Source organism: Miscanthus floridulus, chromosome 14 (genome assembly GCF_019320115.1).
Source record: "Miscanthus floridulus cultivar M001 chromosome 14, ASM1932011v1, whole genome shotgun sequence".
In the NCBI taxonomy this organism is placed as follows: Eukaryota; Viridiplantae; Streptophyta; class Magnoliopsida; order Poales; family Poaceae; genus Miscanthus; species Miscanthus floridulus.
This window is the reverse complement of record NC_089593.1, coordinates 21562781-21577507: the sequence shown is the minus strand read 5'-3', so window position 1 is coordinate 21577507 and position 14727 is coordinate 21562781. Positions and strand designations below refer to the sequence as shown.

Below are 14727 nucleotides of genomic sequence, written 5' to 3'. Positions count from 1 at the left end.
TTTCAAATGAGTGAGATGCACCGTAGGTTCCATACTTTGTCCACAAATTCAATATAAGCTAAGTCCCTAAACTATTACTGTAGTAATACGCATCTTGGTGGCTCATCGAGGTCCAAACCTCCCTAATCAATGTTAATCTACGTGCCTATGTCATCCTTCAGTACTATCTTTCTCCTCCATACTCTCTTCAGTTCACGCCTTATCAGTAGCTATGTCCACATATCTATAGTATGCCTTGCTACTTGCTAGTGCCCACATGAACTGTCAGCCAATGGATTACCATGCATGGTGTTTGTACTTCAGATGATCGAAGCTGTTAACGTTTTGGTGTGACAGTGGCTGGTTACAGTACTCCCTCCGTTCCAAATTACGAGTCATTCTAACGTTTTTTGAGAGTTCAAAATAACTCAAGTTTGATCAAAATTATAAAGAGAGTTACAAAGATTTATGACATCAAATAGGTATACTACAAAAATATAATTAATAAAAAATCTAACGATACTTATTTGGTATTATAAATGTTAAAATTTCATTATATAAATTTGGTCAAACTTGAGATGCTTTGACTCTACAAAAAAGTTGTAACGACTTGTGCTTTGGGACGGAGGGAGTAGATGGCAATTCTCTTCTCTATTTAGAGCCACATCTGCATAGCCTAAAAAATCTACACTGAATGCACCCACTAGTTTTCTTTCAAGCAGAGGCATTATTTTTTTTCCCTGTCGGAATCCCCTACTTTCCAAACCTCAAAGTATACACGACCAAGATATATTCTAGTATAATACTAGTAGCTCCAGTGCAAAGCAGATATCGTCACAAGAGCCGCACGCACGCAATCAACCTTTGAAAACTTTGGCCATGGCCACCACTACTAATACCGAAAGTATTGTACGTGTCACGTCGCGACGATTCAGTAGCAGATCTATTGTTAGTTCGTTACTCCCACGCAATCACAAACAATTTAATTTCCTGGTAACGGTAACTTTAGAAACCAAGCAGTGTATAGGTAAAAGGGAAGGGGAACAAAAAACACAGACACGTCAATGAATGAACAGTCGCGTCCGAGAACAAGATCCCATCGGCGGGCGCCCTGATGAGCAGAGCAGTGGATTAAAGGGCAAAAGTGCGGCGGCGTCATCTCTGGACAGATCTCGCGCCTGGAAAGGAGATCACTCGCCACCCCATTTGTCGGTCGTTGCCATCACGCCCATTCTAACGCTCCAGGTCGATGATCAATATTTTTCTCTCGCAACAAATTAGCCCACCGTAACACGGCGATGATTCGTGAGGTGCAGCAGGTGCCGTCACTTTCGATGGGAGGATCTCGGCGGCTACTCGTCGCAGACCAGACCAGCCATGACTTGAATTTAATTAATGCGAGTAAAGAACATACTGCCTGCTGCTGCAATGCTTTTTTTTAATTAATGATGGGAAAACGAAGCAAAAATGATTTCGCTTTGGGTTCATGCCTCCTGTCCCATACCTTCTGCAATTCCCATCCATGGGCTGCAGCTGCAGCTGCAGATGGTCCCTCGCAGTCGCAGGCGGCCATCCGCATCCACTGCTGCAGTTCTCTCTCCAGCGCAGCACCGGGGACAGGCCGTGAGGCCCACGTAGAGCCCACATTTGGTAGCACCACTGCCATGGCCGAACGGAGCAGCAGGCCTCCACTACTACCAACTGGCCCATGAGCTGCTGCATCCACATCCACAGTGCTGCACCATCACTGATAGTGTTTCCACATTCCAAAGCATTCCCTAGTCATCATTATCATAGTACCGTACGGATCGAGTTCCTGCCAAAAGAAAAAGAAAAGTGCCACGTTGCCCCCCAAGTGTATCGGCGCCATGACTCCGTGAGGGTCCAAACAAAATCGAGTCCCGTGTTGACATCTCTTGTGCACTCTTTAAGGCCCAAACATGTGCACGCCATCTGGCTCAACCACTCAGCCCATAGGCTGTCTGTCACGCAGCCCAACAGCCACGCTTGCAGCCCAATCGTCCAACCTGGAGCACGGATTCCTGCGATCGCAACTCTGCAAGGCAGGCGGGCCGCGCGTGCATTCGTCGTGCTCGTGTCTGTGTAAGCGCCTAAGGCGGGAGCGCGGCAAAAGACCCTCGTATCTCTTTTTTTTTTTTTTTTTTTTGTGCAGAAGAGAGCTGCTCTGCTCGCTCGCCCAAAATGTACCCAGCAGCTACAGGCTACAGTGTGGCCAGTGGCCGCATCGACACCCCCCAGTCCTCGTCCCTAATTCACAGGATTTATTTTCTGTAGCAGTGAATCATCAGGCGATCTTGACCTCTGTTAATCTGTTTGGTGACAAGGGCCGGGCCACATGTTTTAGATGCGGATTCATATCTAGCACTGCATTGTCTTGTTCTTTTCAATCTGATGACAAGGTTAAGTTAAACTGATGTGTATCTGGAAGATCGCAGCGGTATATTTATTAGTCCATTGCTTAAAGATGATGATTACCATTGCTGGAGGGGAGGCCGCTACATTTGCATTGCAGAGTTGCAGAATGGGACAAGCTTTTACTTGTCCTTGAGCAGCTTTCCACCTTCCCATGCCTTGGCTTAGATACTTCCTCCTCGGGTCAGATCATAAATATAGTTTAGTTTAGTTTAGTTTTAGCTATCCACATCTAAAATTTTGTAATATATAATAACTCTTTTATTATTTATAAGATAATATGTTTATATAAATGTTATTGGTAAACACGCTAGTGCATAGAAATAGAATGTACAACTTGTTGCACGGTTTTCTTAACACGTCCCAACCATGGCTGATAAGCCAAGCGAACAGAGCCAATGACATAACTATATCATTATTTGATTTAATTGAGCTTATCTCGACCTTGTTTCAAATAAATTCCAAATCTTGTAACAACTGATGGACGGAATAAGATTAATTCAGCATGGAAATATGACCGGAGATTAACTCCTCTTAAATGGTTAGTTCTTGTGTGCACATATATGAGACCGAGAAAGATGAAACACTATGCCAAAAATGTACAAAGAATACATTACGTCAGAGATGGGCCAACAACTCGCGTCTCTAAATAATAATTAAAGACATGACTCGACCACTGGATCAGACCGAGGTGCCTGTCTGCCAAATATGGGGGTCAAGCTACCAGATTGAGCCAATGGGTTGCTAGATCGGGCCTCACACATGTAAGCGGCAAGGGGAAGGAGTAGCCTGCTAGCCGATCACCACCATCGACCGCGAGTGGTCCGTCGATGGAGAGGAGAAGGAGGATGTCCTTAGAATGGTAGTGCTTGATGCCGACATGTGGGCGGCCGGAGAGGTAGAGCCAATAGGCGTTGTGGATGATAAGCCATAATCGAAAGTACTATTGACTGATTTGTTGTAAGAGAAAAATACTGTTCGTTGGCTGAAAAAGTACCGATGAGCGAACAGGACCGTGCGCTTCGCCGATAGGGTCATGGTGACCTGTGCCTGTGCTCTGCCGCCACCGGCAGGGGGCCATGCAGGCGCGAACATGCAGAAAGCAGTGGAGGCGACACTTGTGAGTTCCGAGCGTGAGGGGAGGTGGGTGCCGTACAGCGAGTCCACCTGTCGGCACGTCAAAATGCCGAGTCAGAGAGGACCGCATGTATGCGTCCACGAAGAGACATATTGTCCATGGTTTTTGCTGAGATAGCAAATTTGTTTTTATATTTGTATAAAGGTATACAATGGCATAGATATTAATATACACTATAGAGACATATATGGGAACAAGAACCTAATTTATGAATGGAAAGCACTTCATGCGTTTATTATATGATAATATAGGATGCTTTTCTTCATGTGCCAACATAACTAAACATTGATAGAGAAGGAAATCCAGTATTTTGGCATTAGATTCAATATATCAAACCCACAACTATTAATTACTTTGACAGTTGGACACAACGCGTGTTTAGTTGGCTGAATTTTAGAATTTGGGCTACTGTAGCCCTTTCGTTTTTATTTAGCAATTAGTGTTCAATCATGGACTAATTAGGCTCAAAACGTTCGTCTCGCAATTTCCAACCAAACTGTGCAATTAGTTTTTTTTCGTCTACATTTAATGCTCCATGCACGTATCGCAAGATTCGATGTGATGGGTACTGTAGCACTTTTTAAGAAAATTTTTTGGAACTAAACAAGGGCACAGTGATATGGTACTACTCCATTCGTCCTTATAAGGTATCCTAAGAATTTTAGGATATATTATGTTGTAAAATAAATAGCACATTTATTCCTTTTGTGACTATACGTAGGTTAGTGGTATACATTAATAACAGGTATAATAGGTATGAATGTGAACGCTGACTTTTAAAATTGAGTTGGAGTTACTTCATCTAGAATTATTTATAGTTTAGGACAATTTAAATTCTTAGATATCTTATATTTCAAGGCATAGAAAGTACTCTACATTACATGTTGTTTTTTCTTAATAATTTAATAGCCTCCATGTGATATGTCAACCTTGGATATGAGAATATGATACTGTGGATAGGGAACGCCATATACTACCTGCATTCCAAATTATAAGACATTTTGGCTTTTTTAGATCCATTGATTTTACTATGTATCTAAACATAAGTATATATTTAGATGCTAGCAAAATCCATGTATCTAGAAATGTCAAAATGTCTTATAATTTAGAATAGAGGGAGCTGTATCATATCAGTATCTAATATTATCAAAATAATTAATTCTTTTCATAGTATTGATATGTCATATATTCATGGAGATATAACTTTATTCTCACTCCCTCCTCTAATTATTTTGGATGCATAGCAAAATCTATGTATCTAGAAATACCAAAACGTCTTATGATTTGGAATGGAGAGAGTAGTATCGTATCAATATCTAATATTATCAAAATAATTAATTCTTTTCATAGTATCGATATGTTGTAGATTCATGGAGATACAACTTTATTCTCACTCCCTCTAATTATTTTGACACATAAGAAAATATTATAGGAGTATCATGGTATCTAACAAATGTACATGATACTCCCACTATAAGTATCCTTAAAATTGAACTGTGAACGATCTCTATGTAATAAAGGGGTATGAGACTAGCATTTCAATTTCGGGACGAGGTTCAACAATAAGGCATTCCTTCACAGGCATAAGAAAGTTCAGGCGTCTAAAATTTGTTCACAAATATAAATATTTTTTTGAACATAAATATAAGTATTTTTTTGGCACCAGAACCATACAATAAATTAATTAAACAAATCATGCAAATCCACATTATCTCTCGGGTGATCTCTTGTCCTCTAAAGGGGCTATCCAACAAATCGGGCTACAATTAAGGCAACAACTAGGATTCGGGCCCTTCTATCAAGGGGCATATGTGTCTATTCCCTCTATCTTTAATACAATATGTGTATGTCTTGGCTGTATTTGGTTCAACTTTTGAAAAATGCTTCTCATGGCAAAAAAAAGGACGCTAACCAAACAGGTAGAACAGAAAATATTTTTTCAGAAGCAGTTGCTTTCATGTAGTACAATTTTCGTAGCACCTTAGACCTTGTCTGTGACTTTTAGCTTTCTTTTTTTCAAATGGATGAAAATAGAGAGACATTTTATAGTTGTTTGAAGGGAGATAAAGAGATAGGGTATGTTTCATAGTTGTTTTAACTAAATAGGTTACAATTTTTCACAGCACATAATTAACTCACATCCACTTTTTCATAGCTCACAACTCAACAATTCACAACTCAGGGTTGAACCAAACATACTTTTAACAAAGCTATTAAGTCATTACACTCATGAACAAAAGGAATAGTCTAGTTAAGTACTATATCTGATCTCTCATTATAGACGTGACTTAACCCTTGTCACAAATGCATAAAGTTTGCTGGTTCGGGTATGAGAATTTGTGTGTGTGATGAGGAGCTATCATAGATGTGTCATATTATTTATTTATGAGTTAAATGCACCAACGGCCCTCAAACTTGTTAAGACGATCACTTAACAAGTTCAAGGACAAAAATGTATTTTTAAAATTCATGGACCTAAGTAACACACTTTTAGGGCCACTGGCCCAATTAACTCTTTATTTATTTATAGGTCCAGAAGGTTGCGAGCTTGTATTGTCCAAAAATTTACTATGCTTATTTTTTCCCCAAACGGTTTATAGCACATACTACGAATCTTTACTAGTGCTTTTCATATGAATATAAATATATGTTAGTTTTTAGACGCTTTCATATGCATATAAATATATGTTTGGTTTTAGACAAATATACATTCAACGACTACCTCTAGTCCAGAAACTTGACATATGTACAAGAAAACATGAAGAAAACACTACTACAGAAGTTAACTGTAAGGGCGGCTCTAGAGCCTCTGTAGGGGTGGCTGCGCCATCCGCCCTTCCCAGGGTGTTCCTACAGAGAGTGCCTCTGTAGGGGCGGTTTCCTGACCGCCCCTGCAGTGCCCTCTGTAGGGGCGGCTGGTGTTTTCAGCCGCCCCTACAGTTCCCTCTGTAAGGACGGCTGGTAATATCAGCCGCCCCTGTAGTGGACTTATGTAAGGGCGGCTGTATCACCAGCCGCCCCTGCTGTGTGTATTTGTAAGAGCGGTTCAATCAAGAACCGCCCCTACAGTGGATTTTCCAGCAAAAAAGAAATAATTCAAATTCAAATCTGACCATATATATATATATATATATATATATAATTCAAATTCGAATCTGACCGCCACAAATATACATATATACATCCACAAACACAAGACCATTATTTAGAACATCATCACAAATCATAATTCACAAAAGTCTATCAAATAAAGTCAGGGGAAAAACTTAATTTTCAATGCTTCATTCCTAACAGGTCAACATGAAGCTACTAGTTGGATTAAGCCCATGCAACTACCACGTAATCTTTTTTTTATGACCATGCCCTCACACTACATGTAATCTGATAGCATGTATCTCGGTACCACACGCAAGTAAATGAGAAAGACATCTTTTTTTGTCCTTCCATTAAGGTATGAGACATGCCCCTACGAAGTACTGTAGAGTAACTTAAAAAGCCACAACATCTGCAGCTTTAATCTATGGTTAGTAGCATGAAAATGGCAGTTCATCGGTGAAGCTAGCAAAGCGCTAAAAAATTCCACTCAGTTCCCATCTCCCACAGCTTGCATACAAATGTTTCATGTTTCCAGTAGTAACTGTCTGTTTGATTGCTTTAGTCATAAAAATGTAAGCCATGGCAAAAGCTAAATTGAGTAAGTATCCTATTCCATATCAAGTGTGCTGCATACTGGAGCTAAACTGGTATAGAACATTGACATTCCAAGTACTAACTCAAATCCCTAGATTTCAATCGGAGCAAGAATTGGCTGCCCAATCTTGACAGATTGCATCAACTTGTCACCCAAGCAGCGAAGCTTCATTTACTAGACAGATATACTGACAACGAAGGAAGCAGAGCCATGGCAGAAGGAATTGGAAGGGTGGGTGTAGGTCGTACTTGTTCGATGGTGAGGCACCACACCCCGCTCGCCCAAGAGAGGTCATCCCCCGTGGATCCGGTGAAGTATCATGGCGCCAATTCTAACACACCATTACTGCAAAGGATGGAGACAAGGTTAATAGAATTGAAATAAACACCAAAGGAATTGGTAGGAATGAGGATCCAAGAAGATGCAACCTTGGAACCAACCAATGCACCCAGGACAGAACCTCCAACTGAAGGAAGGCAAAATTAGGAGAGGGGAGAGAACACCCATCAATCCAAACTGCTTGGTCCAATCTCTAGCAATATGTTTCTGGTGTGTGGATGTTATTAACTGAAATTAAAAAAAAAAAAACTGCCAAGAAGCACTATGTTGCTTTCAATTCTGAACCCTTTCAAACACCAAGCAAAATAAAAATTAGAAGGAAAAGGAGGACAGAACTATAGCAGAGTATCATCGAGTTCTAAATTCCAACTACCCTTGCAAAAACAGGCATCATAGTTTTTGTTTTCAAGAAAAAAAAATCTCTCATAACAGAAAGTATAATGGATGATATGATATCAATAAAAATAACACCCATAATCAGTTGGTAGACACAAAGGCTGACTTTTTTTTGCAATATAAATACTTGGAATAGCTAGCAAAGCACACCTAAACTGAAAACAACAAATTATAAAAAATAATCATCAATTGAGATGTAACTGGCCATGAGAAGCTCTTACATTTTGTATAATTCTCAAATATGCACTGCCTACGGCTTGAAGATAAGCTCTTACATTTAGTATAATTGACAAATATGTATTGCCCATGGCCTCAAGATATAGCATCCAGAGAATGCCACAGCATTCAATCATGCTTCATTTCCAAGCGTATCCTGTAGAGTGAAAAACAGCATGGCAGGCAATTAATTCCTGAGCTAGAATAAAGTATGATAATAAACAAAAAGGTATAAGAGCAGATAATGAGGCAATTGGCTGAAAGTAAAATCACTTGTGGAAGAGTATATAGGGGAAGACATAGGCTGAAGCAAGCCAATAACTTTTTTGGACTGATTATGTATGCCATATTTATATCCTAAATATTTTTTTGTACCTTTAGCTCTAATTAGAAATACTAACCACCAGTCAACTCCTTTAGTAGGCCAAAAAGAGAAATTGCAATGTCCAATCTTTTAGTAGGCCAAAGCCAAACATTTCTTTTAAAAAATAGAAAAGAAGCATGACATATATTGAGTACAAATACTAATTAACCACCAGTCAGCTCTTCTTACCAGTTCCGGCACCACAAGTTCAGAAGGTCTGTTCTAGCAAAAGTGGACATATATATAGCTGCAGCCTCTTGTTCTGTAAAGGAAGGAGGTCCACCACAACCTGAGCACACATAAAAAAAATAGAGCAAAACACAATTACAGCAACAGTCTCATAGACCAGGCATAATAGGTAGATCCATATATCAACTCGTGCTGCAGCAAATGGAGGCAGACTTGTCCATCATTATAACATAGTCCATTAAGAAATCCACAAGTCCACATGTAAAACAAAGTCCAAACCGTTTCAAAGTCTGATCCAAACCATACCACAAGTCCACATTGTCATCAACAGCCTAGGGCTAGCCTATCAGTCTCCCGAAGGTGTTGGTATAGAGGATTACTACTTAAGTCGGAAAGAAGATGATGGTAAGTGCCTTTATGATACATAATCTGGTCCATTATGAAGTTACAAAGGTCACCGACCATCTCTAAGAGCTCGTCATCCTTGTATGGGTTCCTTCTCGTGTCTTTATCTTTCTCCAACTACAAGAGAACAAGTTTAGGTTTACTATATCACAAAATATGTGAACTTTTCATACTACCAGCGAAGAGGTTCAAACTTACCAGATTGGGGTTTCTGTTGTAGCCACCGATGGTACTCATCATAATACATGTGTAGTATCCATAATGTAGACTCCCAGGCTTCTGCTTGGGGCACTGTGTGTTTTGCATATAGAGATGTTAAGTAATGCTATTGACAGACACATAATATATGGAGTACCAAAGTAAATGACACCGCACATAGAGTTTTGACATACAACTTTTCCTTTCTTTTTGGATGATGCCTCCCCTTATGTTCCTGGACATAGTGCCTGAATGCCCTGTTCCAATGGTTTTAGCAAATGCAACTTGTTAGTATCCTACATTGAACCTTACAAGTATGTATACAAATATAGTAGCTAAAATAAGGATTGTCAATATGTATACGTCTTGACAATCGCTATGAAGTCTTTGTATGTCTCGATTGGGAAATCCGCTGAATCAAAGACCCATGCCATGCTATGTGAGAGCCAGACGTCTATGCAAATCCAGTGATCGCTGCATGAATTTAGTCATAGAAGGAACACATAAGCTCTTTTGCATCGAACAAAGTATATTGAACAAAGTTAACTATACAGTCGAACTTACTTGAAGTGGTATGGTATCCATATATTATCGTGTTGTTGAAGATTTTTAAAACATAGGGCAATGTTCGCCATAACCTTGAGGGACTCTTCCAATATTTTCTTGTTCCTGATGTCCTCTTTCTCCTTAAGTGTCTTTCCAGCTCTTAGTTCTTTGCAATCTAGTTTCCACTCTTTAGGGTAATTAAAATTTATTGATGTTATAGGTGAAGGGTCTATATACCCGTGTTTCAGAGCTGACCTCTTTTTCACAAAGTCCGCTTGCATTCTACAAATCACGGCGCGGGTTAGTTATAACAAAATTAAAAGATTACATTCGTATCATATCGAGAGGGCAAGGACTTACAGGCACCATATGCGAATTAGATTCATTTCCATTCGTCCGAGGTGGAAGCATGCCTAGATATCCTTAAACTCAACGGCAATTTGCCCACCTGGGGCTCCAAATGTGCCGCCAGGGATCCATGCTTGTAAGATTTCTAAATCTATTATCTGAGCACGCAAGTACCAATCGTGGAACTTTCTCATTCCACGTGGCAAGCACTGTATGACTCGGTTTGGTAGGAAGTTCTTGCCTTTTTCATATTTATCCGGGCAATCATTTGACCATTTGAGGTTATCAACAGCTGGATACTTGTTAAACCATTTGTGCAGTTTGCTAGTGGTGCCCTCCTCAGAAGCTGGTGCTCTGAATTCTTTTACTTGGTTCTTAGGCTTGAACTGGTCATGGGCCATCCACTTATGCACTGACGAGATGTCATTAATGCCCACATACGATGGCCTTATCTTGATTGGGATTTTGTTTCGAGCTTCCCATTCGGGCACGTCCTTGTCAACTTGTGCATCACCTGCTCTAGGGGCCACTTGTTCTTCACGTATCGGCTGTTCACGAGACAATTGCTGTTCATGAGACACTAGTTGTTCATGTATCGGCTACGCTTGTTGAGAAGGATGTTGCATCTCATCATGCCTTTGCTCGGTACAAGCTGGAGAAGGACGTGGCATGTCATCATGCCCATGCTCGATACGAGGTGGAGAAGGATGTGGCATGTCATCATGCCCTTGCTCGGTACGAGGTGGAGAAGTCTCTAACGTGTGGTGGTCATGATCATGGGCCGGTGAGTATACCTCCCCGTCCTCGACGGGTCACTCTAGAGGATGAACTTCAGTTGGAGTTGGCGAAGACTCGGTCAATACAATGTCCCGTCTGTGCCAGAGGATGAACTGGTTCATGACGTCTCCGAGTAACACGAGCCCCTCGAGAGTAGGGTGTTCTATCTTCCAAGTCATGAACTCAGGCTTCACGGTATGCACCTCGACCCGAGTGTAGTCCTGCGGGATGTCCCTATTGTGCCACGTGCCGCCCAGAGGATGTGCCACGCCGCTGCCACCTCAATGATCACGTTTTGCCTGCCCATCGGAACCACCAATTTGCAACTGGTTGGCGCCTATATGCGATTGACGGGGGTTCCAGTTGCATTGGAACCTTGACTGCTAGGAACATCCGGAGGGCTGCCAACTACCGCCAGTTCTCCGGGCGGCCCCATTGGTGTTTGTGGCTCCATCATAGATAGTCCTTTCTCCACCAACATCTTTTCAACTAGAGCCTTCACTTGGCGTTTAAGATTAGACTCTCGGTCTCTGCCATGTTTCTTGTACATGTGCCTCTCCTCTACGAATCCGTGCTTCTAGGACATCCTCTTCCCTAGCCCCCTGGTGCGTCCTGTGTGCTTGGGGTTTCCCAAGGCAACGGTAAGCTCGTCCCTCTCTCTGGAAGGGTTGAATGTGCCCTTCTCCTTGTCTTCAGCAAGTTTCAGTATCTTTGATACTACCTCTCCGGTCTCCGGCTTAGCAAACTTGAGGCTACTACCGGATGAATCGACACTCCTCGCGTATATCCACTGTTTAAGGCATGGCTTCAACTTTGGCACTTCCATATTCCCGGCAGCTTCGGCCTCTGCGTCCATCTTCCTAAAGGACTCTTGCTTGCCGGCGTAGCCACCGGGGCCTAGACGAGGGTAGTGTTGGTTCTTCTTCGCCTGCTCGCTGTTACGGGCACTAAGGGCCAATGATGCCTCTGAAGTCTTCTCAGCCACGAGCTCCTCCCATTGACTATGAGTTATGTTGCCATACTCGTAAAAAGGAGTTAACTTCTGTTGGATAAAGTTCTTGTTCAGATCCGACCGCCAACGTCGGAAGCTCTGCCCCATTATCTTAAAAGCATTTTGTTGTACCAACTCGTGCGTTCTCTCCGGAAACCTGAAGTTCTGCTTCAGCTTCTCCCATAGATCTACCTTTTGGCTCATAGGTACAAGATTCCAGCCACAGATAGCTGGGTTCAACTTATCTAGCTGGGTTCAACTTATCTCTAACTACAAACCTGATGTGATTATGGAATTTCGCCCTGTATGTATATGGCTCAAGGATCTGCCCGTCTGGCCCGACCTCTGTTATCACATAGCATGCCTTGTCGTGATATTGGTTTGGCTTTCTAATCCCCCCTCGTTTCCTCTTTGGCTGGGCAGTCTCAGTCGTGATTGTGTCCTGAGGTTGTGGAGCGGAGGCCTCATTGTGAGTATGTGTGGCTCCTTCCTCTGATCTCCTTTGCCCCGCTACGTATTGTCCGGCAAGACGAGTCGGAGGCCGACGTCATCTTTTCAGAGGTTGAGTAGGGACGACCTGTGTATCTGATAGGTCAAAAGTGTTAGCAGAGGTAACATAAAGCAATAGCATTAGCCAATTTTACAAGCTACTAAGGCTTTATCCGTACCTCGTCGTTCGGATCAAAATCCTTGTCCAACTCATCCTCCGTTGGCCTCCGTCTGGGTTCTTGTGGGAAAGGATCCTCGGGACTTACATATCCCCCTAATGAGGTGTCGTCATCATCATCCCCTTCTTCGCCTTGGGCATCCTCTCCGCCTTCTCTTCCCTGGGCTCCCCCCACTAGATCCTCATCATTGACAAGGTCCTCCTGAGTAAGCATCACTTCTAGACCCTTTTCTAACTCGTTATCGAACTGCTCCTGAGTAAGCTGGTCATCTAGTTCTTACTCTCCATGGGATGGCTGCTCATCATTCATGGGGCATCGGGATGCACTCTTTGATGTTCGCGACATTTCGTGCCTTGTTCTAAAAGATGCAAGAAAAAAGTAGTATAAGTAGTAGAAGTAGTAGTACTAGTGGTAGAAGTAGTAGTACTAGTAGTACAAGTAGTAGTACTAGTACTAGTAGTAGTACTTGTAGTAGTACTAGTAGTAGTAGTACTTGTAGTAGTACTAGTAGTAAAATCTGTGGTTGGGAATGGAGAATCAACTAAATTTGGACTGATCGGTGGCTCCAAGGAAAAACAGTCCTAGAATTGGCTCCGAACCTTTTCAACTTAATCTCCAAAAGGGCAAGAAAGCATAGGACGGTTGCAGAAGCCCTAATTAATAGAAGATGGGTTTCTGATATAGGGGAGCATTAACAGTCCAAGTGCTCACTGAATATCTTCTGATTTGGGACTTTGTGGACAGCATGGTCCTTGACCCGGTAGTTGATGATCAGCATCTCTGGACACTATCAATCTCAGGAAAATACAGCAGTAAATCTGCATGTGGCTTTTTTCACAGAATTGATCATATTTGCACCATGGAAACACATCTGGAAAAGTTGGGCCCCGCTACATTGCAAGCTCTTCATTTTGCTTGGTATATAGATGATGGACAGCTGACCGCTTGCTAAGAGAGGTCTGACACACCCGGCAGCATGTCCCCTTTGTGACAATTCAGCACATCCTCGTCTCATGTGTTTTTTCAAGGCAGGTTTGGGCAGTCATCTTCCAGAGGCTGGGTCTATTTGATCAGGCACCTCAACCTTCTGTATCTCATTTCTCTAGTTGATGGTGCAATGCTATCAATGGACTACCTAAAGTTCTGGGAAAAGGACTTAATACATTGATCATTCTAGTAGTCTGGGAAGTTTGGAAGCATAGAAACTCTGTTTTTTAAGGAGCTAGCCCCTGTGTTCAGATGGTACTGCACAAAGTGGGGGAGTAATGTGTCCTTTGGTGCTCTACTGGACTCTCAGCAAACTCGCTAGGTTGCTCTTGTTATGGGGCATCAGTTAGGGAGCCATAGGATCAATCAGAAGGATCGGATTAGATTTGAGTCAATTAAAGATAAGATTGGATATGGTTTCCTAGGATTTGATTGGGCCTTCCATAGGAGTCATGGAATGCTATCTATATAAAGGGGAGCTGATGGATGAAGAAACAAGGAAGAAGAACAAACAATCCAATTCCCCAAAGTACTCTAGTCTCCCTTCCAAGCCGACTTTGCCCAGCTATCTTCCTGGCAATGGTTATCCCCAAATGAACTAAAGTTCATAACAGCTCTCCCCAGGCGTCCTATCTTGTTCGAGAAACAAAAAAGTTAAAAAATGCTTATACCATGAATCAGGTGTTTCATGCAGTAATAAAAATGTAGGGCCCATGCAATTTTTGCCATAGAATGCACATCATTTTTAATGAATCATACTCCATGGGTGTGTGTGCCTCAATCTTCCCTTTTATAACATTTACTGTTAACATCAAGTGACGAAAAGAAAGATGTTCATAATGACAGTGTCCCACATAAATAACAGCAGTTGGGAGGCAAAATGGTTAACATAGATGATCTTCATGTTTTCTGTTGTGTAGCAAAATAATACGGAAAGAATAAAAACATAAATATAAAGGAGTCTTTGATGTTAAAGAAACATTGGCTCAATAGCATTACCTTATACCCTGCAATATCTTGTGTCAGAAGGGTGGGCTCCTTTGAGATTGCTTCCTTTAGTTT

The 14727-nt window shown here is 41.8% G+C and overlaps 1 long non-coding RNA gene across 1 annotated transcript; it reads right to left on the bottom strand.

Moving 5' to 3' along the window:
• Positions 1–9132: 9132 nt before the first annotated feature.
• LOC136502883 (uncharacterized) lies at positions 9133–10053 on the bottom strand. The gene is made up of 5 exons (XR_010770738.1): positions 9913–10053; positions 9712–9822; positions 9543–9605; positions 9349–9441; positions 9133–9267 (listed from the first exon to the last, which is right to left on the bottom strand). It is a non-coding gene; the product is annotated as an uncharacterized lncRNA (long non-coding RNA).
• Positions 10054–14727: the final 4674 nt, after the last annotated feature.